This window comes from Ambystoma mexicanum, chromosome 7p (genome assembly GCF_040938575.1).
Source record: "Ambystoma mexicanum isolate Mex_15411 chromosome 7p, UKY_AmexF1_1, whole genome shotgun sequence".
NCBI classification, from domain to species: domain Eukaryota; kingdom Metazoa; phylum Chordata; class Amphibia; order Caudata; family Ambystomatidae; genus Ambystoma; species Ambystoma mexicanum.
In genome coordinates, this window is record NC_090939.1 from 96,160,853 (window position 1) to 96,185,431 (window position 24,579).

Here is a 24,579-nt window from a genome sequence, read left to right on the forward strand (position 1 = left end):
CTGCATAACTGTGCAGAGTGACCTCTTACAAATGCCTTACAACTGTGTTGCCTCTTCTCTACATTGGAGATTTGAAATGCATTAGTAACATTACTGCTTCTCTTATTGGTTCTTTCTTGCTCACACTTGCAATCATTGTGTCAATCCACTATAAAGACCTTCCCTTGCTACCTGCTGCATTACCCCTTGTCAGAGACACCTACTGCATGGCCCCACAGCTGCACAAGCACATGCATTCATTTGTGACTACTTCACACTGGACAGCGGCACTCAGTTACTTGAATGCACACTGCAACTGTGAAAGTTGCACTCAGCATGCCTGTTAGCTGTATTCAGCCTGCCCTGTTAGTCGCATATCACCCGACACTGCATTGAATTTTCAAGTTGCATTTAGCCTACCTTGATAGCTGCATTTAGCCTACCTTGATAGTTGTATTTAACCTACCTTGATAGCTGTATTTAGCCTGCCTTGATAGCTGTATTTAGCCTGCCTGTTATCTGCATGCAGTCTGCCCTGTTAGTCGCATATCACCTGACACTGCATTGAATTTTCAAGCTGCATTTAGCTTATCTTGTCAACTACATTTAGCCTCCCTTGATAGCTGTATTTAGCCTGCCTTGTTAGCTATATTTAACCTGCCTTGATAGCTGTATTCAGCCTGCCTGTCATCTGCATGCAGCCTGCCCTGTTAGTCGCATATTACCTGACACTGCACTGAATTTTCAAGCTGCATTTAGCTTATCTTGTTAGCTGCATTTCGCCTACCTTGATAGCTGTATTTAGCCTGCCTTGTTAGCTATATTTAACCTGCCTTGATAGGTGTACTCAGCCGGCTTGTTAGCCGCATGCAGCCTGCCTTTGATAGCTGTATTTAGCTATTTAAAAGATACCAATACCCTTGCCTGCCTGACACTCGGCCACAACTTGATACCAGCCCTCCGACTTTGTTACTATCTGGCACTACTCCACCTAGGCCACTGATGTCCCTTATTCGCCAATCCTCTGCACGGTGCCTCAGCCCTAGCCTCCTTATTATGCTACTTTACATTACCATGATCATGTTCCCCTTTTTTGTCATGCAAAGTGATATACCTTACAATGGTAACAGCTACATAGCCCATAAAAATGGTCTAGCGAGACCTGCCTGCCCAAGACATCACCCTATCGTCTGCCCACACCATTCTTGCCCACTACACCAGCCTTCCTCCCGGTCTCACAATCTGCCTATCCCGCCTTTGACCATGCACACTTTTCTGATATCCTAACCAATAAGAACTCAATTAGTTCCAAGCGGAACCCTACCGACACAAGAGCATCCTACCCTACCCCTGACTACAGCCCCTCCATAACAACTGACCTAACTGTCTGTCAAACTACTACCCTCATCGCTACCGATCGTAACAATAGACGTGGTGCCAGAACCCACCAAAAAACTAGCAAACGCCCAGCTAATCTACCCGACAAGACGAACAATCACACTGTAACCTCCATCAATTCCACTCCTCCTACACTAAAAGGAGCTCTTCTAAATGTTAGATCATTAGTCGCCCATTCCATTGAAGTCGCCGACATCATCCTGACCAACAACCTGGACTTCTTCGCGGTGACTGAAACCTGGTTGCATGATGCTGCGGGACCATCTCTTACCCTAGCTCTCCCTGATAACTACACCATCCTCAGAGTAGACAGACCTAACGCTCGAGGAGGTGGTGTAGCTATCATTTTTAAGTCCTCGCTTGATAATAGACCAGTCTCCTCTCCTCCACTCAAATCATGTGAGCATCTCATAGTTAAATTACAAACCTCCCCTAAGAGTACTATCACGTTGCATCTTATTTACAGACCCCCGGGCCCACCTGGCTAATTTGAGGATGATATCACCTCACTAGTAGCCAAAAGTTCCAAACCTTCAGCTCAAATGATTATACTTGGAGACTTCAATCTTGGGTTCAACGACCCTCTCGACACCCCAGCCACTGCCCTGGCCACGGCACTAGAGGAGCATGGCCTCCGACAACTCTGTTCCAAACCCACCCACTCGAAGGGTAGAATCCTTGACTGGGTCACCGCCCTTAATTGCAACATCACCCTGAAGGACCCCGTACAGCTCATCTGGACGGACCACTACTTCCTCCCACTCGACATTAATATCAGTAACCTAGTCCATAAAAGCCCTGTCATTGCACCAGCCTGCCCAACTCGGAAAAAGAGCAACATCACAGCGGAAGCCCTAATACCCCTGGCGACCCCTATTCTGAACGCTCTACCAGCTACAACTGACTTAAACCTGCTGGTCAACGCCTATAATGATTCCATGGCTAAAGCTATCAACATCATTGCCCCACTACAAATGCGTAAAGGGAAACCAAAAGCGCACCTGAATACGTGGTACACCCCGGAGCTCAAAATTCTCCGACAACAAAAAAGTAAACTTGAAGCACTATGGAAATCAGTGCCCTCAGCAGATAACAGAACTAATCTCACCAATATCTCCACCCTCTACAAAAATGAGATTACATGCGCTAAGAAAGAATCTCTTAATTCCAGGATCACTCAGGCAGGCTCTAGCACAAAAGAGCTCTTTAACATCCTAAAGGAATTAGAAAACCCCATTCCTCCTGTAGTTTCCTGCACAAACGACAAACCATGGTGCACAGGGATCCAGAATGCCCATGCTAACAAAATCTCAGGGCTCCAAACTAAAATTGAAAACAAACAACAACAATTCACTCATGGTCCTACCTCCAGATCCACCCTTCTGAAAGGGGCCCCTAGGGGTCCCTAACGTCTATGGAAACAAGGCGAATCACCACACACAATAGATATGCCAGACACGAGGTTGTATTCCCAAAGCTAGGGTTTATTGCAAAGCAAACGTCTCAGTTGGCCAACTCGGTCTCACGCCCCGCAACGTGTACCTCTAGACCTCGAGGGACGCAAGAGAGTGAATTACGTACATCAGTTACATATATACAAAATGCATATCAAACAATCAGCTATGACATGTTTAACACCCCCTTTTATTGGGTTTCTTTGAACTTGGTGTGATGAGGGACATCTCCGACAACTATGACACCTTCAAACATCTATTCTAGTAACAATTTGCAATTTGTGAGTGCGGAGGCATCTTTCAGTTGTTGAATAGAACACAGCGCTTCTGTTCTTGGAAGCGAGCTACATACGGCAGGGAAGAGTTGCATTCCAAACCTTGCTATCTATTAGGTGCTATTCGTGTCCTGGGAGCCGACACGCTCTAGCGGGCTCAGCAAAGGGGGGCCGTAAGAAAAGCATAATTCAAACCTTTAGCTGTATTATTCTAACATATTCTACCATATAACGAGACTGGCTGGCAGCTGCGAAATGATTAAATGCCCTGCAGCTCTGCTTCAAGGCTACATTCGGGAGGGAGCCAGGCATTCTTCCTGGCGCTGCCTACGTTTGTGTTTCAACGAACTCTTGTTATCCTCATGGCCCTGCGGCCTTGTCCTTTTTACGTGCAGACAACAATGTTTTACATTCGGGCAGTGTAAGCGGAAAATATGCTGTGAAGCAATAGGAACAGAAAGCAATGAGCAATGGTTAGAAAACAAAATGGCGATTCTTGTTACAAATTGTGTGTAAATTTGATCTGTCTTACTTTGTTAGTAAAGCTGTACCGGAAATCGCGGCGTTAGGGAGCGGAATTGCATGCTGCGCCCATTGTAGGAGTGTCTATCACGAGGGAACTACAATTCCCATACTCTTTGAAGTCCTTAGCACTACTTATTATCACGTCAGGCGCGTCAGTGCTGGCCCATCGAAGCCGGTTTGCTCCGGTATAAAATCACTGCCGTGAGGGCTCTTTCCATTGATTGTTGTTAGTTAGTTGGAAAGTTAGAAGCTGTGACATACTTCTGCTCGCTAGCCTTTAGCTCCAGATAATCAGTTTTAATTCTTTTTAACTGAAGAACTGTTTAATATTTTTTATTGCAGAATTGTGTGTAAATTTGATCTGTCTTACTTTGTTAGTAAAGCTGCACCGAAAATCGCGGCGTTAGGGAGCGGAATTGCGTGCTGCGCCCATTGTGGGAGTGTCTATCACGAGGGAACTACAATTCCCATACTCTTTGTAGTCCTTAGCACTACTTAATATCACGTCAGGCGCATCATCGCCGACGCGTCGAAGCCGGTTTGCTCCGGTTGGCTACGGAAGCAGGAAGAAGGGCCATTCGCTTTGCAATACACTGTAAGTAATCAAAATGGGAATTAAAGTGGCGTTAGAAGCCATTCGAATTGCACGAGAAAAGATAGACTTCCAGGGATATCTGAAAACTCGATCTCAAATGATCACACAAGCCACTCAAACGCAAGGGCTTTAAACCGCCCCTTCTGGTGCCCTGTTTTCAGATAAATCCGCTAGTGAACATGACAGGGCTTTAGCTTATTGCGGTCAATCGAACACATTTCAAGGTGGTCATCAGAATTCTCCCTCTATGCAGGCCCCTGATTGCTGTAAATTGCAGGTTAAGACAACCTTACAGACAGAGGTTGCTGTTACATCCCAGACATTGTCCACTGCCTTGCAAGACACTTTACCGGACATATCTAATATAGAAATTAAAGAGAATAGAGTACGTACTTTGCAACAGAATGGAAATATGAATATGGAGATATCTAACGCCCCTCTAGCTGTAGCCTCTACAATAACAATAGATAACCAGGAGGTTAGCCTCAATGCCAATACCACAACATGTTTTCTTAAATACTTGCTACTTAATACAAGGTCTCTTCTAAAACATGCCACAGAAGTGGCATCGATTATAGAAGAATATGACCTTGACATCTGTGCCCTGACGGAAACGTGGAGTCATGAAGCGGCAGACCCCACATTGTCACTTGCCATTCCTGAAGGGTACTATATGATTAGACGAGATAGAACTCAGGGCCAGGGTGGGGGAGTGGCGTTTATTATTAAAAACTCCTTGAAAACCTGGGAAACCAAAATTGACTCCATCCCAGGATCAGAGATTCTATGCATCAAAATTGCTATTAGCGCAGAAACCACCCTTAATGCTCTCCTACTCTATAGAGCTCCATTAGTGGACCCCACCTTTCCCACATCTTTAAATGGTCTATTACTTTCTTTTTTGAAACCAAACACGAAATTAGTTCGGTTGGGAGACTTCAATCTTTGCCTGGGTAGCGACTCGGATACCACAGCAAAGTTAATGGAGAATACCCTTGACGCCTTAGGATTTAGCCATCATGTCAGAGCCGCTACACATTCCAAGGGTCACACCTTGGATTGGATTTCCACTCTTAATCTTTCTGTAACTAATGTAGATATACAACCTTGTCCATGGTCGGACCATTTTAGTATTGGTTTTCAGTCTAGGATGGAATTCTTTAGGACTAAACCTTCCTATCCAAAAACATCCGTTACCAGTAGGAATTGAAAAAATTTGAATAAAGAGACATTGCATCCCTGGGCCCAATCCTTGAACACCGACATAGGCAAACTAGGAGACCTAGACGCCATGTCAGAGAGGCTCATAAACTCAATTAAAATAGTAACTGATAAGCTTGTTCCTATCAAAAATAAAATGAAGAGAACCGATAATAATAACAACTGGTTCTCCAAGGAGCTATCAGAATTAAAAACTAAGAAAAATAAACTTTATCACACTTGGAGAAAAGATAAATCTGTTAGTAATTTGAAAATGTACAAAAGTAGTGCTTTTAACTTCAAAAAAGAGGTTATAACAGCCAAAAAGGAGATACTAAATGAGAGGATCATTAATGCTAAATCAGACTATAAGGAACTATTTCAAATACTAAAGGAACAAACACATGTGCCAGGACCTACACCAGACCCAATCATTAAGAATAAGGCCTGGTGTACAGAAATTCAGTCAGCCATGTCAAATAAACTAGATAAGATTAGAGAAACCATAGAGATTAAAAAACGTGCTCTGAACATATCAGACCAGCATGAGAAGATTATACACTCCCCAGCAAAAAATAAAGATCAACCGGTATTCAGATTTTTACCCATATCTGAAGAGGAACTGGCAAAAACTATTAGTCAATTTAAGAGCACCAGTTGTAAAGGCGATCCTTGTTCTGCCATTATAATTAAGGAATGCCTACCCACCTTAATACCAGCTCTTAAAAAAATTGTCAATGCCTCATTTGAGTCAAAGGTAGTGCCTGCTAATCTGAAAAATGCTTGGATTACACCTCTACTAAAAAAGTCAACCCTATGCCCGCTTACCCCATCGAATTATAGGCCTATTACCAACACTGCCTTTCTTCTTGCAATTCTAGATCGGGTGGCATATAACCAGATCTCCCCATTCATGGAACAGAATCAAATTTTGCATAAGTATCAATCAGGATTCCGTGCCAATCATGGCACGGAAACAGCACTCCTAGCCCTTAAATCCCATCTCATTCAGGGTATGGACAAGGGCCAGATTGCTTTACTGATGATCTTGGATCTTTCGGCGGCTTTTGACCTGGTGGACCATTCAATACTGTCCACCAGGTTAAGAGAAAACGCGTCCTTTTCGGAAGAGGCTATCCTTTGGATATCATCCTTTCTAAAGGATAGGCAAATTAGAGTTGCCAGCAAATTGGCAGAAGCAGATCCAATGCTACTACTGTTTGGAGTCCCTCAGGGAGCATGCGTGTCTCCGTGTTTCTATAACATCTTCATGATCCCCTTCTTTCAGATGTTGGAGGAGGAAGGGATTGTGTTTGCCAACTACGCAGATGACACGCAATGCATCCTTCCCATCTCAGGAATTTACCAAAAGGACATAGCTTTCATTAATACAATTTATCTGAAAATACAAGACTGGATGGTATCCAATGGCATGGCCCTAAATAGTGCTAAAACCGAACTTCTTTTGGTAGGCTCGCCAAGCAAATTGGATAAGTTAGGAGCAGAATACAAGAACATCAATCTGGACAATTGTATTATCAAAACCTTGTCCAAAGTTAAGACCCTGGGCGTATGTTTGGATACACACCTTAATATGAAGGCTCAGGTGAATAGTCTTGTCTCATCAGCCTCCTACTTTCTTAAACTTTTCCGTCATCTCCGTCCATTTATTTCTGAAAAAAACGCTGAAACCTTGGCGAGAGCCATTATTGGCTCCAAATTAGACTATGGATGTAGTCTCTTGGTGGGTACCCCTCAGACAGAGATTCATCGTCTTCAGGTAATTCAAAATGGGCCGTGAGAATAGTTAAGGGTTTAAGTAAAAGAGATCATGTATCAGATGCCAGAAGGAGTCTTCACTGGCTGCCGGTTGGAAAGAGAATTCATTTTAGGCTTCTGCTCATCACCCAAAAATGCATTGTTGGTAAAATGCCATCATATCTGAAGGAGGCCATAGTCGTGAAGGGTAAGGGTAGGTCTCTCAGATCCGACAATTCTAATACACTCAGTGTACCCAGGCATAAGAATAACAAAACAAGGCAGGGGTCATTTGAAGTTGCAGCACCCATTGCATGGAATGCCCTTCCCACGGCATTAAGAACGCTGGCTTCAACAGAACTCTTTAAAAAGAAACTGAAAACACTGCGCTTTGCCTAAACCCCCCAATGGTGACCCGGTTTAGATAACTATTCTGCTGTATTTGTGGTCTGTTTTGTGTTTGTCAGTCTGCGCCCATCAGCCTTCGGGTACCAGGTGCGCAATACAAATCATTTAACATAACATAACATAACATCAAAATGGCCGTTCATTGGTAAACTCGCAAAACCTATATTCTGTCATATCGTGCATGAGACGGTTGGCCCACGGCCACCAAAATACGTTTGCGGTCACAAAGTAGAGGTATCTATTTTTCTAGACTGACAAACCCTCCTTTGGCCGTATGCCAAACGTCTCATCTATTTATTGAAAACTCCTCTAGTGATGATGAGTCTGAAGTACTTATGTCTGAATTTTGCATGCTATCGTAAACATCATCGTCTTCATCAATATCTATTGCCATCAACTCTTTTACTGTTCTCATCTCATTTGGATCTTGGTCAGTTCGACCATGAGGTTGTTTTTTCTTTGTCATCATATGCATACATATTTCCGTACATCCCTCAGTTACCTCAGCACAAACTATTGGTAGGCAATGTATGCAACAACAGCACGTTAGGAATATTCCAAACACCACTACTAATATTGAGATCAACTTCCATCCCCAAGAACGTAGTATTCCCCAAAACCAAGATCCTATTCCCCAGCTTCCTTCTCCAGTAGGGAGTTCAGAGCTTAGGACATGCATTTTCTTTATTGCTTCAAAGATCGTAGGGGAATAGTCATCAACATAAACGCAACACGCTGATCCTACTATTTTGCAAATTCCCCCACGATCAACCAGGATCACATCGAGAGCCATTCTATTTTGCAGCGTCATTAACCTGATTCCTCTTTCTTCCAACGTCATGTTAAATAGTATATCGGTTGTTGTGTTTATGGTATTTTTTAGGATTCTGGAGAGCTGCCTTATATTATAGGAGTTCACTATCTGCCCTAAGAATGGAATGAATGATTTTGCTACATCAGTTGCTGCTAAAACACCCTCGTCAGTCCTTTTGACTCTAGTTCTGGATAGTCTGGTCATGTCTGCTGTTTCTAAGAGGAATACTCCTGGGAACAGTAGACCTAGGTAACATGTACCTCCCCAGTTTCTGGGCAACCAAGGATATGCTTTCTCTCCACATATAAAATAAACTGGATCACCTACATATACTGGTTCTATTTCCCATTTTAATACCACTGTATTCATGCATCCAGTATATGTTCCGACTGAAAAAGAGCCTTTCTTTTTTAGACAAAAAGGGACAGTTCTTGGGCTATAATTCACTGTGTAAGATGGGGGGATTGCGTCTTTGTCCCCTTCTGTTCTTACACGAAACGTCATTACAGATGTCTTTTCTGGTGGGGACAATCTATCTCGTCTATTTTGTCGTGTTATCTTTCATGTACTTTTCCTCGTGGGGTCTGGGGCTATTACTTGTGCTTTATGGAAAATGGAACAACCCACAGGTTTCATTATTATCTCCTCAAACTCATTCATGTTGGTTCTGTCTAATTGACCCATACTACTCTCATTCCATTTCCCATAAAACATTGCACCTAAAGATGCACTACATGCAGAACTTAATAGTAATGGCTGTACATATCACCCTATTCCTTTCCCAGTATGCTGTGGTAAATGGGCACATACCCAGCAATTTGTTTTCTTCAGAATTGCATGTGTCATGTTCATGATCAATAGCAATGTATTATTCCCAAAACCTTCCCTGTGTCTTTCTTCCATTGGTGGCAGGGTATAGGTAATCACCTGAACCGGGCTTTCAGTAGTGGATATATTAATTATTGGTAAAAACATTTCTAATGGGTGTATCGCTTCCACATACCATAATATTAGGGCTGTCGATATTGGTGCTACCACGCTCATAAAGCACATTATTATTGTCAGTGCCAGCATACAATTTGTTTTACCATGCGTTTTTCTTAAGCTTACAGTCTTTATAATTGACTCATTCTCAGCAGTGGTGGTGCAGGAGGAGGCTGGAACCGGTCCCGGCATGTTTCTCGTCGTCCTTCTTCTTCCTTATTACAGTTTGTTGTGGATATATCTCTTTGTCGCGCTTGCTCTGGTGTCAATAAGTTAAACGGAATTGTCACAGTTCAGTTCTGCCTGTCCTTATTAGCCTGGATTTGTTTATTCGTTTTTAGGCAAGATCACTTGTCCTTTCTCATACTGCTCAGAGGACCTTTGATCAGTTATCTTATTGCCTTAGTACCATGTGCACCCAGCTTGTCCGCCTGGTTCCTGACACATGTACTTTTATGATCGCACCGAGGAGCCGCGAGTCTTGAATTGTCCGACTTGCACAATTCTCACACTTCTCTCCTCTACACCTCTAGTTCCTTCTCCGTCCATGAGCTGAACCAGAGGTTGACATAAACATCAAAAAGAACTGCGGATCACTTTGTCTTTCGAGGCCGCAAGTTGTATCGCCTTACTCCTGGTATCGTGTGATCCGTGAACAGTGCCGGTGCACTTCCAGATTCAGGCTCAAAGTCAGCCTGTGGCGCTACTGCAGGTGCTGGTGTGCGCCGCGCCAATGATGCAGATCCGTTCTTTGGCGTGTTGGCAAGTGCTGGTGGGCGCCAAAGGGGTACATGATTTGTTTCTGCTGGTATTTGCAAGGCAGATTTCGTGTCGGTCAGAAGTGATGTCGATTCTGCTGGGCAACGTTGGGGCACTCTTTTCCCTTCCCCCTCTTTGGCAATCGTCTCAGGCTTTGTTTCAAGTTTCACTTCTGGTTTTGGCAGATTTGGTGGCTGCTTACTGGCAACAGTTTCTTCCGTTTCTGGGACCGCTGTCTCTTTCCGGTCATCGGGGTCAGGCAAGTCTTTCAGTGAAGTTGGAATCTTCTTGGCATGGGTGGCATGGATCCACGACTTCCTTGCATCCACCCGTATTGCCGTCTGCGTCACCAAGAGTACTTGATAGGGCCCGCGCCACCTGGGTGCTAACGATGACTTTCTTTCAAAAATGTTTAGCAGCACCCAGTCGCCTGGATCCAGCGTGTGCCCCGGACCGGTGTATCTCACTGGTAATGCCTCCTGTACCTGCTGATGAATCAAACGCAATTTCTACATTAAAAGGCCACAATAAGTACTAAGCACAGGATGTTCTACCTCACTAAGTCGTTTTGGCTGTGGTGCGCACCATACATTTGCCGGCCTCCCCATTACGATCTCGTACGGGGAGAGCCCAGTTGTAGCCTGTACAGACGTACGCATGCATAATAGTGCTATTGGTAATGCATCCACCCAACTCAACTTGCTTCCCGCACAAATCTTGCTAATTTTTGATTTAAGAATCCCGTTGTGCCTCTCCACAAGACCGACAGAACTCAGATGCCTTGAACTATGGAATCTCTTATCAATCTGAAGACCAGCACATATCTGTAACACCACTGCACCCACAAAAAGTGGTCCATTATCGGACCATAGGACACGGGGCAAGCCAAATCTGGAAAAGTATTCCTTAAGCATTACTTTTGCCGTGCTCATTGCTGTGCAGTCCTTCAAGGGAAATGCCTCCACCCACTTACTGAATGCACAGATCACCACCAAGACGTATTTTAAGTTTTGGGATCTCTCCATCTCTATGAAATCAAAATGGATCATCTCAAATGGCATAGAGGGCGGGCCAAAACTGCCTGCTGGAGTCACTGTTCCCTTTCCTACATTGTGTTGCAAACACGTGATACAGTTCTGCACCAACCTCTCTGCATTCTTTTTTATGTTTACATTCTGCCATACTGTAGAAAGGTGCTGTATTATCTTTATCGCACAGATGTGAGTAGGGCTCTGGGCCATTGTGACCATTGCAGTCACATATGAATTTGGCAACATCCAGTTTCTAGTTCCCTTGTCCACCCAACAACCCTGCAGATCCAACTCAGCAGAGCCCTCTGCCCAGCCCTGTATTTCATCGGCCGTAGCTTCGGCCTGCATTTCTTTGACAGTGGCAACTCCATTTTCTATCATACAGGGTACTTCCTCTGTCTGAACCGTCATCATTTTGGTATTTAAATCAGTGGCAGTTTGTTTCGCAATTCTGTCGGCAAACGCGTTTCCCTCTCCTACTTTGCATGTTACCTTTTTGTGTGCCTCGCATTTCACTATTGCTAGGCGTTTTGGAAGCGTGAGTGCAGACAGCAATCGTACAGTCAAAGGGTCATGTTGAATTCTGGCGCCATGTGATGTCAAAAACCGGCTCTCAGCCCAGAGTCGACCAAAGTTATGAACCACTCCAAAAGCATACTGGCTATCAGTATATATATTCACTTTTTTTTTTTTATTTGATTTAATTGTATAGTACAATTTTTACAAAATAAAGATACAGTCCCCCCCATTAACTGTTCGAGTTCCCCAGAAACAGAGCGGCACGGAGTCTTTCTTTGTCCTATGTTGCAATCCACGCGTAGTTCCATATCTGATTCAGCGCCGGGATCAAGAACAGGGTCCACGTCCCTCACAGAAGAGGCAGGGTAATGACACCCAGCTGGCTATCCTGCCTATCCATATCTGCGGTCAGGAAAGCAGGTCGATCTCACGAAAAAAGCCTACCACCGCGATCACCCAAGTGGACTTTTCCCCACTTAGGAGCCGGCACCACCATTCCTCTTCCTCATAGACATATAGGTTTTTGAACAAATGTCCGAGATGTCTCTGGCAGGGGCCCGTAACACCTAAGCAGTTGAGCAAGAGGTGTCTTATGGTTTCCGCCATCTCTAACTTCTTGCAGAATCTGCATGCTTCGTCCGGGGCCAATTTTCTACGGAATAGGACTTCTCTTGTGTGAAGGATATTGAGACGGATTCTTAAGAAGTTCATCATGAGTTTGGAATTCGGACCTCTTAATAAGTAAGGTTTGAGCTCGTTCACTTTAGACAACTGTGGAGGAATGTCTTTAAACAGTTTTGAGGCGGCAGCTTTTTTCAAAGTGTCGATCCAATCTTGATTTAGAAGTCGAGATTTCGCCTTGGCGGGATTGTTAATCAGTTCATCTTTAGAACTTCCAGCGCTCTCTAAGATTGAGTCGATCTTTGCCATCCAACTTGTGAGCATTTTGCATGATCCAGACCGGATTTCGTACTGGATTTCTTGCATGATCCGTGGAGGACTTGGGAGTAGGCACTTTCGGAATAACATTGCTTCGTTACGAGAGACAATAGAGGTCAAAGATTGTAAAGAAAGTTCCCTTCTTATTATCACCATTGGTAACGAATCAGGAAGGTTAAGGACCTTTCTCCAATAGAAACCTTCCACTTTTAACCAGAAGGATGTTGGCAGGTTCGGTAAGGCTTCTGCTCCATACGTGAGCATCGGGATCACTTTAGCCTTGTAGAAGGTCACCACAGGGGCCATAGTGAATCTTCCGTATTTTTTCAGTATTGCCCGAGATTGAGAGATAAGAAGTCTCGCCTTAGCCATAATGTTCTCCTGCATCAATTTTTCCTTGCTGTTCTTGTTAATGATCACTCCCCAGTATTTAAAGCTGTCTACCAATTCAATTTTGATGTTATTTACCGCCCATGTGAATTTCTCCGACTTCCTTTCGTTTCCTCCCAAAGTCATGATTTTGGTCTTTTCCAGATTCATCAAGAGATTATTCTCTTTGAGGTAGGAATCGAGGTTATTTATCTGTCTCTGGAGGCCGATTGGAGTTACATCAAAGAGAATTATATCGTCCGCATATAGCAAGCGTGAAATTTTGCTGGATCCCAATGTCGGAGGGAACATCCGGACTCTAGCTTCGTACTCTTTGAAGTCGGCCATATATGCGTTATACAGGGCGGGAGCTAGGGGGCATCCCTGCTTTACCCCTCTTACCGTCTTCATCCAGGCAGATAGGAGGCCTTGGTTGTTAAGTCGGACACATATTGTGGATTCCGTATATAAGGCCTTTATGGGTTCCAGTATCCTTGGGGGACAGGCATGGAGATGTAATTTTTCCCATAATCGTTGCCTGTCTACCCGGTCAAAGGCCTGGACCAGGTCGATGAATGCCATATAGATCATGGGGCTGCCCTCGAATACTTTGGCTTTGAGTGTGCTCACTGCCAGAACATTAACCAAGGTACCGACATTTTTCACGAAACCCGCCTGGAAGGGATCCGACAGGCCAGTCACCGAGATCCAGTTACTAAAGTTGTCCAGGATTAGAGCACCAAAGAGCTTTCCTATGGAGTCTAGTAAAGCGATGGGACGATAATGTGAAGGGTTGTCTTTAGCTCCCTTTTTGAAAATAGGGACCAAAATCGCTTTCTTCAAGGATGATGGAATGGTCGAGAATCTAACACAGTTTGAGAAAACTTCTTGGATAAATGGGGCCCAAAATTCCAATTTGTTCTTTATGTCGAAATTGGTTATACCATCGGGTCCTGCCGCTCCGGATCCATTGAGCTGAGTTATTTTCCCTTTAATTATGTTCAGATCCGTTGGGATTTCCCACAGTTCTCCTGAGCTAGGTGTCCAGTTCTCTGTCACCTTATCCCGGACTCCGTAAAGGTTTTCAAAATGTGATATCCAGGATTTTTCACCGATTGAATTTTGTAGTGCCTGGTTCACTAATTGGGAGTTACCTTTAATCAATGACCAGAAGTTGCGTACCTTGTGACCACTAATAGCGCTCAGCATGTTTTCCGCGTCTAGCTGGTACCTATTTGCTTTAGTTGACTTCAGCCAGCTTTGTAGGCTTTTACTGCAGTAACGGCTTCAACCTTCTTGCTCGGTGACATTGTTTTTGCTGCCTCCCGTTGCAGCTTTCTGACCCCCTTTCTTCGAGTAACTAGCTGTTCGTTGTAGGTATGAAGTGGGGCCTTAATTCCGTGTTTCAGCACATTTTTTTTCCGGTGGTAAACTGTCAGTAGGGGCAGATATTCAATCCAGATTGCTGGGCTTAAGTGCTTAATCAGCTTGCGTTCCTTGTATTGATTGGTTATATTGGAAATGGCTGCTTCCGACAGTCTCAGCCTTATCCCACTCTGGTTTACTAGCAGATTCTGAGCGCCATACTCTGCCTTTCTTCTCCGTGACTTCCACGAGAAAGTAAGTAGGTTGTGGTCGCTATTCTGCGTTCTTATAGTTGTGAGGGATAAGCACAGCGGCAGGAGGCTCCTAGACACCTGGATGTAATCAATTGTTGCCGCTTGATTTCCTCTTTCCCAGGTTGGGATATCTTCTGTCTTCTTACCGGCCCTTTGCCCAAGGATATGCATCTCTCTTGTGTTTAAGAAGTTGTGCCACATGCTGTTTCTACCTTGGAGCTCTTTAAAATCGAGAGTTAGATCCATGTTCAAATCTCCCGCAATGATCACGTCACTGGAGGTAGATGTTATTAAAAAGTCATCTATTAGACTCTCAATTTGTGCGAGGAAAAAGTCGTTGTTCACTCGCTTTGGGTTCCAATATACGTTAATCAGAAGGATTTCTGATTTAAGATTGGAGTCCGGGGGGCCTTTCGGCCTTTCCCACTCCAAAAGCGTGGCCAAAAAAAATTCTGAGGCCAAGAGTGTCTTGGACAGTGATAGCCCTGAGCCCACTCTTAAGGCCGTAATGAGGCCAGATCTCGGCCTTCCTCTCTCCCCTCTAAGGGCGGGTGAGTGTGCCATTTGAAAACCATCCAGCATTGGTGGCTCCATTAGCCACGTTTCCTGCAAACATAAGACGTCGAAGCTCCCAAAGTTGACATCTGAAGAGACCGTTAGATGGACGAAACCTCTGGTGTTCCACGATCCCAATTTCAGTGATATCTCCGGGACTTCCACGGGGATCGGTGCCTTCCCTGATAAATCACCGGAAAGGACGTCTGATGGCTACTGCCCACCAACTTGAGAGTGAGGTGGGTACTTGTTATTTCTCATTCCTTCCCCAACCGGGTACATTTTTCCCGATGGATTTCTGCCCTGCTGCGATATTTCATCTGCTTGTTCCACACGTTGAAAAATTCTTTGCGTGGCATTTCGTGTCGAGAGTGGGACCAGAAGAGGACCTCTCTCCACGCTCCTTCTCCTTTCCGTGTCGCGTTGAGTGTTCAAATTGTTAGGGGCTCTCCGAGTCCGATTTTCATCATGTTTACTAAACACTTGAGGCCTTGTGGATGTTTTGTGAGGCAAAAAGTTTTGGTCATGATCCTGGTGTCTGGGTCGATAGTGGGACCGCTCCTGCAGAGGCGAAGTTGGTGTTTTGCCCTCCATAGCATTTGACAGGTCAAAGCCCAAATTATGTAATTTATCTCTTGCATTCCAGATTTGGTCTTGAATATGGTTCGATCCTATATGTAAGATTCGGATTCGGTTCCAAAATATTTATGTCTTTTGTAACATCAATATGGGATAACCGGCTCTCCTGGAACAGTTTGAGTAGGGCCTTTCGATTTAATATCCAGCTATCCTGTCTTTCTTTTGTTCTTTGAAGTTTGAATGTTCTTGTCATCGTTTTTCTTTGTCCAAGCAGTGGTGGGCTATTGAGGCGAGTGGATCTGCCCTCCCGCCGTCCTGTACCCAACAAGGTGTGGGCTCTAGATCTATAGTGGAGTTTTGGTTTATCCAAAGAAGGGATCCTGTACTTTCTGCTCTCTTGTTGAACCCAGGGATTTTTCACCCCGGGGGAGCTGCGACTTTGATGTGGATCTCGGGGATGGGCTTCAACTTGGTTTCTCCCATGGTGCCTCTTACCTAGTGCTGGACCAAGATTCCTACTTACTCTTCTCTGGGGCGAAGTAGTTTTTACCACAGCCCGCGGAGAAGTCGAGGGAGAGTCAAGAAGCAAAGCCTTTGATTTCGGTTCGTCCTTTTCTGTTATCACGAGTTTCCGTTTTTTTTCTTTTTTGAGCCAACGCTTGGGGAATTTCTGATTCTGATTCCTCAACCGTGTAAATGCTCATATTCAGTAGATCGATTGAGCTGCTGGAGCCCTCTTGCGACCTGTCTAAGCTCCGAGAGGTCAACCGCGTCTTCTCCGCGGGTTTTAATTTGAAGACTTGACGATTTTGTGTTGGCGGAGTGGTTTTTCCTTGATTCCTCAAGTCCTTGTTCTCAGGTTTAGCCTTGTGTATGGGCTCTCGCTGGGGCTTATTTTTCAGAACTTTCTTCCCCTTGCAGACTGGCTCACTTTGACCTTTGTGTTGAAATATTTCAAAGGTAGATGGAATTTTCACTGTGGAGAAGTCTATTGGTTTCGCAAATGGTTGAATTGCTGCATTTTCTGGGAGGGTGAATGCCACTGATCCATTTTTCCTTCCTGATTTACTGGCAGATCCACTCAGAGACTGGCCCTCCTTTGTGTTATACTCCGGCTGATCAGCAATTTTCGCCAGAGATAGGGGTCTCACTATAGGCCGTGCACCCCCCTCTGTGTCCCCTTCCACCCCACAACCTTGGGTCGTCACAGGGGGTTCATTCGCCCCAGGCCGGTCTATAGTTTGTGTCCCTTGGGTGTTTCTTTCCCATTTTTCTGAACTTAGTTTGGGGATGACTGACCTTTCTACGGGCTCAGGTCGACTCCCTGCTCTAAAGACTTCCTTGTCATCGCCTTTATGATGTTGGGGTGCAGTTATGAAGCCCTCTAGAAAGGTCAGTTTAGTATGCATATGTGCAATCAGAGTAGTTTGGTCTTTTAAAGTGTCGCTGATTGCTTCATATAATTTCCCAAACGGGGCCAGTGCGATGGTAACTGAGGACAGCGTGGTCATAAGATCCTCTTTTTTCAAGGACATTTCTAGCACTTGACTAGGAGGATTTTCGTCTTGACATCTAGGAGTCAGCAGAGAGCCCCGATCAATGGGGTGTCTCGGGCTTTTATCGTCTGAAGGGTCATCCCCTTCAATTTGTAATTCCGGACTGATCGCTATAGGTTGAGGGATTCGCAGAGCGGGCGCTTTGGCAACACAGGAGGGCCCCTGTCCGAAGCTGGGGGCAGATGTATCTCCCCTATTGGGGTTCCCAGCGAACCCAAGCCCACTACTTTCTTCATCGTGTCTGATAGGTTATCAGTAGATAAGATCACTCTTCCAGGGGTGCCGCTTCCCACGGGAATTGTCTTGGCATTTGGCTGAGTTATGACAATCTCTCTGTTCAACCAATCGCTGGGTGCAGGACCAGGATCGGGTTCTATGCTACCCTTCCCAGTTACTGCTTCTGCACCCATACTAATTGGGTTAAGAGTCCGATTCCCTTGAGGCGGCAGGTGTAATAAGTTATTAGCCACTTTCTCTGGCTGAAGAGTCATCTTAGGGGGAAGGTTCGAATGTAAGAAATGCATTGCTCTGTCTTCCACTATGGCCAGCAGTTCTGCATCTGATATATCTTGACGTCCTGCCTGCTCCATTCGTGTTTTTTTTCCAAAAAACTCTTTCAGAGTTGATATCGATTTCATACCATGAGAAGAAGGGTGTTTTTCCCCCCCACCTGCCGTCTTTTATATGGGGGTTTAGCCCTTACCGCTCTGCGAGAAGACATCTTGTGGCTGCCTCCCGCCATTTTCGGCGAGTTGCCTATTATCTGGTCGGTGTTTGCTGATATGTCAGCCACATCCGTTCCGAGTGGTGGGGCGAAGTTAGATAAAAGTGGGGAGGGTTCCTTTGTGCCGGTGTTCAGCACCGGAGTTACCAGCCGCGGAGGGGAAGCGCAGATTTGATCGCCCCCATCTTCTAAGGCAGACCCCACCATCTCCCGCCCCTCATTTTCTATCTCTCCCACCTCACCCACAGATTCGCCCAAGGCTTGGGGAGCTGATAGTGGAACAGCTGATTCCGGGGGTGATCTTAGCTCCTCCTCTCCCTCTGTGTTGTGTAACATGATCACTATCCGCTTCCCCCGGGGTGCGGGCGAAAGTATATCTTTGGTGCCCCCTGGGCTTGGTACTTTCTCCACACGGGGGTCCAATGTTCGGGGCGAATGCCAGGACCCCACCCCCATCGTCTCCCGTGAGGGCGTTATGGGGTTCTCGAGGCCATCTCCTTCCGCTCCTTCAGCACACAGTGGGGCTACCTCTGGGTTTATTGTCCTTCCACACCCGACTTCTCGGCCCTGAGCTATAAGGGCGGGTGATGTAGCGGATGGTGTAAGGGGAGACACTGGACACATAGAGGTTAAAATATCGTCTTGCGGGTTTTCTAAGACTCGTCCCGCAATCGGCGCTGTATTAGCCGGCGAACCTTCCACACCCCGGGATTCAATCGGAGGAAACATAAAGTCACTTACTTTGTTCAACTCGGCAGGCCGAGTAGTGTTTACCTGTATTACTTTTCCTGTGTGTTTTATGCGGGAAATCCGCTGCAATCTCAGGGTTGCCAGTTGCTCCACACTTTCTGGCGAGGTTACACAATCCTTGTTGTTGCATGGTGGCGGACAAGGTTTGCCATTTCTTAATAAGCGCTTGTCCTGGTCCTCCAGCCCAAGTTTCCGCTTTGCGTGCTCCTCTGTAGCTGCCATCCGCCGGGCCTGAGGAGCGATAGGTCTGTATGCAAGCATGATGCGTTCTTTGCAGACTCGTCAAGCAGTCACGCGGGCCCGCGGACTGCTGACTGCCCTTGTCAGTCCCTTCGCGGTCCGCTTCGCGGAAGACTGGAAGTATGTAGAGTGGAGGGCTCGGCACACGCCTCCAATGGTAGAACCAGAAAAAATACTCGAACACCAGCACAGCGTGCTGGTACTGCTGACTGCCCTTGTCAGTCCCTTCGCGGTCCGCTTCGCGGAAGACTGGAAGTATGTAGAGTGGAGGGCTCGGGACACGCCTCTGAGCACACGCCTCCAATGGTAGAACCAGAAAAAATTATATATTCACATTCAAATTTTCAGAAATCTCGCAGGCTCTGGTTAATCCTATTATCTCTGCGGCTTGTGCCGAATTGTAGGGAATTCTTTTGCTTTCTACAACGCTCTCTAGGGTAGTGATAGCATATGCGGCAGTTGTCGTGCCATCTGGTAATTTAAAACATGAGCCGTCACAAAATAACTCTCCATCTGGCTCTTTCTGTGGGGTATCACTTAAATCAACTCTCCCCTTGGTTTCTTCCTCAGTGACCATTAAGCAATCGTGGGGGAGGGGGGTGATTCATCCTCCCCAATTTCTTTTATGGGTGGTGGCATTAATTCTGCAGGATTCACAGCGCTAAACCTCATAATTTGGATATGGGGCGCGAACAAGATAATCTCATATCTTGTCAATCTAGCAGAGGTGAGGTGTTGCGTCTGTGTCCTATTTAATAGAATGTATATGGCATCTGGCACCATCAAAATTAAAGTGTGCCCCAATACTATCCCTTCCGTTTGTTTCACTGACGCAGCAGCCGCCGCGACAGATCGCAAACATCGTGGTAGAGCGCGCGCTAAAGGCCCAGCGCAGAATAAAAATAGCCGCATGGCCTATTTCTTCCACCTTGTTCCTGTGTCAAAACCGCCAATGCACATCCTTCACTTTCACACACAAATAGTCTAAAAATCTTCTCATAATTCGGCGTACCCAAAACTGGAGCCGAGCATAATGCAGTTTTCAATTCATCAAATGCTTTCTGACATTCCTCATCCCACTGTAAAGGCATAACCGCATCCTTTCTAGTCAAATTCACCAACGGCTTCACAATTAACGCAAATGACCAATCCATTGTCGGCAATATGAAGCCATGCCTATTATGGCTATGACTCCTTTTTGTGTCTTTCGAATAGGCATACAAGAAATACTTTCTATGCGTTCTGGCGTTAGTCTTCTCCCTTCTTTCGAAAGTAGGTAGCCCAAATAGGCCACCTCCTTTCGATTATATTGAAATTTCTTCAAACTAGCTTTATGGCCATGTGCCGCTAGGTGTGACAGTAGTAATACAGTGCTTTCTTTACAAATCTCCTCCGTGTCTGCAGCTAGCAATAGATCGTCTATATATTGCAAGAGTACACAACCCACGGGTAATTCTAGCATGTCTAGATGCTCTTTTAATGCTCTACTGTAAATACTTGGACTTTCCGTGTAACCTTGCGGAATCCGCGTAAATGTAAATGATTGTCCTCCTAATGTGAACGCGAACAAATATCTGCTGTCCTTGTCCACTGGAATACTGAAGAACGCGTTTTTCAAATCCACTACACTAAAATATTCTGCTAAAACAGGTATCATTGTCAATATTGTAGTGACATCTGGCACTAGAGGAAATTGTGGATCTACTACCTTGTTCAATGCGCGCAAATCAACTATAAAACGGTATGGTACTTCACTGCCTCCTTTTTTATAAACTGGAAGAATAGGGCTGTTGCATGTACTGCCTATAATTTCCTCGATTACCCCTAATTTCACCAAATCTGTAACAATACTCTTCAATCCTTTCTCACCTTCAGCCGAAATTCTGTATTGGGGTATTCGCGGTAGGGTAACACCTTCTTTCAAAATGATCTTTACTGGCTCTATCTTTAAGCATCCTACATCATTGTCATGCATTGCCCATATACAGGTTGGCACTTTACTTAGTTCCCCTGGTAAAGTTTCGGACATGAATTCTGACACAGGGGCATCGTGTGGCCAAATCATTAGGAACACTCGGTCTGCCGTGCAATGTATAACGGAACCTAATTTTTTCAACAAATTTAATCCCAACAAGTTCTCCCCACAATTTTCTGTTAAAAGGAAAAGACAATGTTCAGTAAATGGTCCTATTGTAACTGGGACTGGTTTAGACACTGGATTTGTGACTGATGTACCTGCGAACCCTACGGAAACATTCTTTTGCCCTGACAGTGGTATATCCGGAACCAAGTGGTGGCCTATTGAACACTTCTGCGCTCCTGTATCTACAAGAAAGCGGTGCTCCTCATTCCCGACTCTCGTTTCTACGTAGGGTCCTCTCTGATTCACGGGAATAGACACTGGTTCCGACCCCTGTCCTGGGCTGTCCTATTGAGGAAATAACACATTGTCCGATGTGTAATCATAACTGTTACTGTAATACGTGTTTAGCTGTGTATCGAAAACGTTCCCACTCTTTCCTCTATTTCCCCCACTCTGGTTTCCATACTGTTAATTTTGCTGTCCCTGACTCTTGTTTGGGGCATTTTGGTTTTGGCCTTGGTTTTGATTACCTCCGTTATTGTGATGCTGCTGCATACTATTCCTATTTGGTCCATTCGCTCCTGGGTGTCCTCTATGCTGTCTCCTCTGACCAGACCCATTTCTATTCTGCAGATGCAGACATTGCGCTCGCCAATGTCCTTCCTCCTTACAATACGCACACTTATTTGGTCCCACTGTTCCCCCATGCATATTCGAATTACTCCTTCCTTGTGCGTTCCCTCGCCTTCTATTATGTCCTACTACTTGCTGCAGTAGTACCCGTGTTTTCAGATTTACCCTATCCCTCTCTTCTTTCTCTTTTCCCGCAGTCTCTCTGTGCTCATAATATTGGGCCATGTGTAATACTTCGCCCAACGTTTTTGCTTGCCATGCACTCTCTGATGTCATTATTAGCTCCTGGATTGGAAGTTTTAACCCCCTCACATATTTGTCAACAAATAACCTCTTTCCCGCTTCCGAGCCCGCATCCTGCTCACTGAAGTCTGTGAATACTTCTTCAAATCTATTAAAATAATCTGTAGCTAACTCATCCTTGCTTGTACACATGCAGTCAATTTGTCCCATTGAATTCTTTTCTCTGGGACAATTTCTTTTAATTTCTGCACTATACGTGCTGGTAATGCTACCAGGTTGGCTCCTGGTGTTTCTCCAACCGCTTTTTTCCGGTCTTCTATTATCAAGACCGCCCATGTGGCGCCAAAGGCTGTTGCGTCATCTAACTTCCTTATTTGTTTCCATATGTCTGCTGGCAGAATCACTGGGAATATTAGGTCTATGTCACCCATGGTAAGCACGGATGATTGCAGGCAGGACTCTACTTCCTTGTAAAACCCTGCAGGATTCTTTCTTATATCAGGAGTCGTCTGCTTTATGTTGTTCACCTCCTGTCTGGAAAAGGGGACATGCACGTATTGGGCGGTGTAATGGGCTTGTGTTACCTGCGCCGCTACATTTCCCGCTGCGGGAACCTCTACTTTGGGCACAAAGGTAGGTGGGACCTCTCTCATAGGAAATGCCCCACTTACTGTCCCTCCCCCTTCTCTTAGGTGTAACAATATTTCCAGATCCAGTGATAAGGCTGTTTCTCCTGTCCCCCGCTCTAGTGCTCTTCTATATACTGCCATTATTTCGGGTGGGCTGGCCTTATCATTTTTTATATCTTTATCTAATAAATGTTCAGCCATCGACTGGTGTGTTTTTCTTTTCATGGGCATGGGCATGGAATATTCATCAAATATCTCGTGTATCTCCATTGTGGGAATACTGGGACCGACATCTAAACGCTTCTCATATACATACTTTTAATTTGTCGCCCCTCTGCACTGACGACATTGAATGTCGTCGTTGTATATATGGCTCTACAGTTTCCTTCCTATTTCTCCCGATATCCCTACTCCTGTACCCAGGTGTAGCAAACATCTCTCACTTGTTCATCCCTCTCCCTACAGCGTGCTAATGCATTCAAATATAACAATCGCTGCGGTGGTAATTTCCCAATTAACTGTTTCCATTTCTCCACCAAATATTCACCCATGCATTCCAACACTACCTGTCTTTCGTTGCTTCTTCGGAAGTCATACATCGAAGCCAATGCTGCCGTCCCATCATTCCCGTCTATATACATCTCTGCCTGTTGCTGCAATTCCACCTTCCTTTCTTTGCTGATCGCACTGCGAGTTACCCTCATGCATCACCATTGGTCAGTCCCGCCTCTTGCCCCCGTGGTTTCAACTTAAACCCCGGGAGGAACAGACGGTACCGAGTCTGTGTCTGAGGCGGGAGGTGCGGATGGGACAATGGGAACAGGGAGTGTCTGTTGTGGGCCTGGTTGGCTAATAGGAAGTGCTACGTGTGCGGTCTGTGGCTGTGGGAGGGCTTGAGCTACCGGAGGGAGAGCTTGGGCTACGGCTGGGGTTTGGGCAATAGCTACTGACGTGTCTGGCCTCACTTCTGATCTTGGCCCTTGCTTTGTATGGGTCAATATATTTTCTATCAATTCATCTGCTATGTGTAATTCCCGTTGTGGATATATCTTTTCTATATTCAACTGGTCACGCCTACCTGCCCTTCTTAGACTCTCAGTGCACTCCTCCTCTTCTTTCTCTTCCACTACTTCACCTTTCGATTTATGCCTGCGCGCATGCTTCGCTCTGCTTTTAGATCGGAGCATTGCTTCCTTTCTCCAGTCTTTAATAGTCTCAAATGCTGCAGGACGCGCTTTCTTTCTTATCAACACCCTTTCCAAGTTATCTATTCTCGCTATCTCAAAACTACCATTAATCGGCCACTGATGGTCTTGTTGCTTTCTGGTTTGCCTATGCCAAGTCTCACAGAATATGATCCCCCCCACTTCATACTTCACATACATCTCATACGCCGGCGTTCCCCCAGATGGTACAATTTGGCCATCTTCCAATGATTGTCTACCACAGCGGAAAAACCCCGCTAAGGTGGACAATACCTCAGGCATGTTTCAACCTTCCCCCTGGTTAATCAACCTTACCTGGGGCGTTTGATTTTGCAAAGTCAACTCTCAACCAATATCAGGATTACTTTGAACCGGGGAATGACTCACCTGATAGATCAAGTCGTCTGTATACTGACGCACCAAATGACGTTGTGTCTGCGTTTCTTGGCTTCCGCCTCGTTTCTGTAACGCTCACCTGATTCCCGCAGAGGCGCCGGTCTTGACTGGGCGAATACCGTATCTTCAAAGGTGATGTGTAACACACGGTTGGCTCTTTGGGCTGGACCTCTGTGCACTGTATGTCTGACTCGAAGAGTAAGATGTCTGCAGATAGAAAATATGGCATTAATGAACTGGGGTTATTGGGTGTCTCTCTCTTCTTCCCCTTCTCTTCTCCTGTAGAACCCCAAAGGTTAACGCTCTCACCTTAGGTAAGTGAACACCGAGCTCTCCATCTGCCTCGGGGCAGGGTGCCGT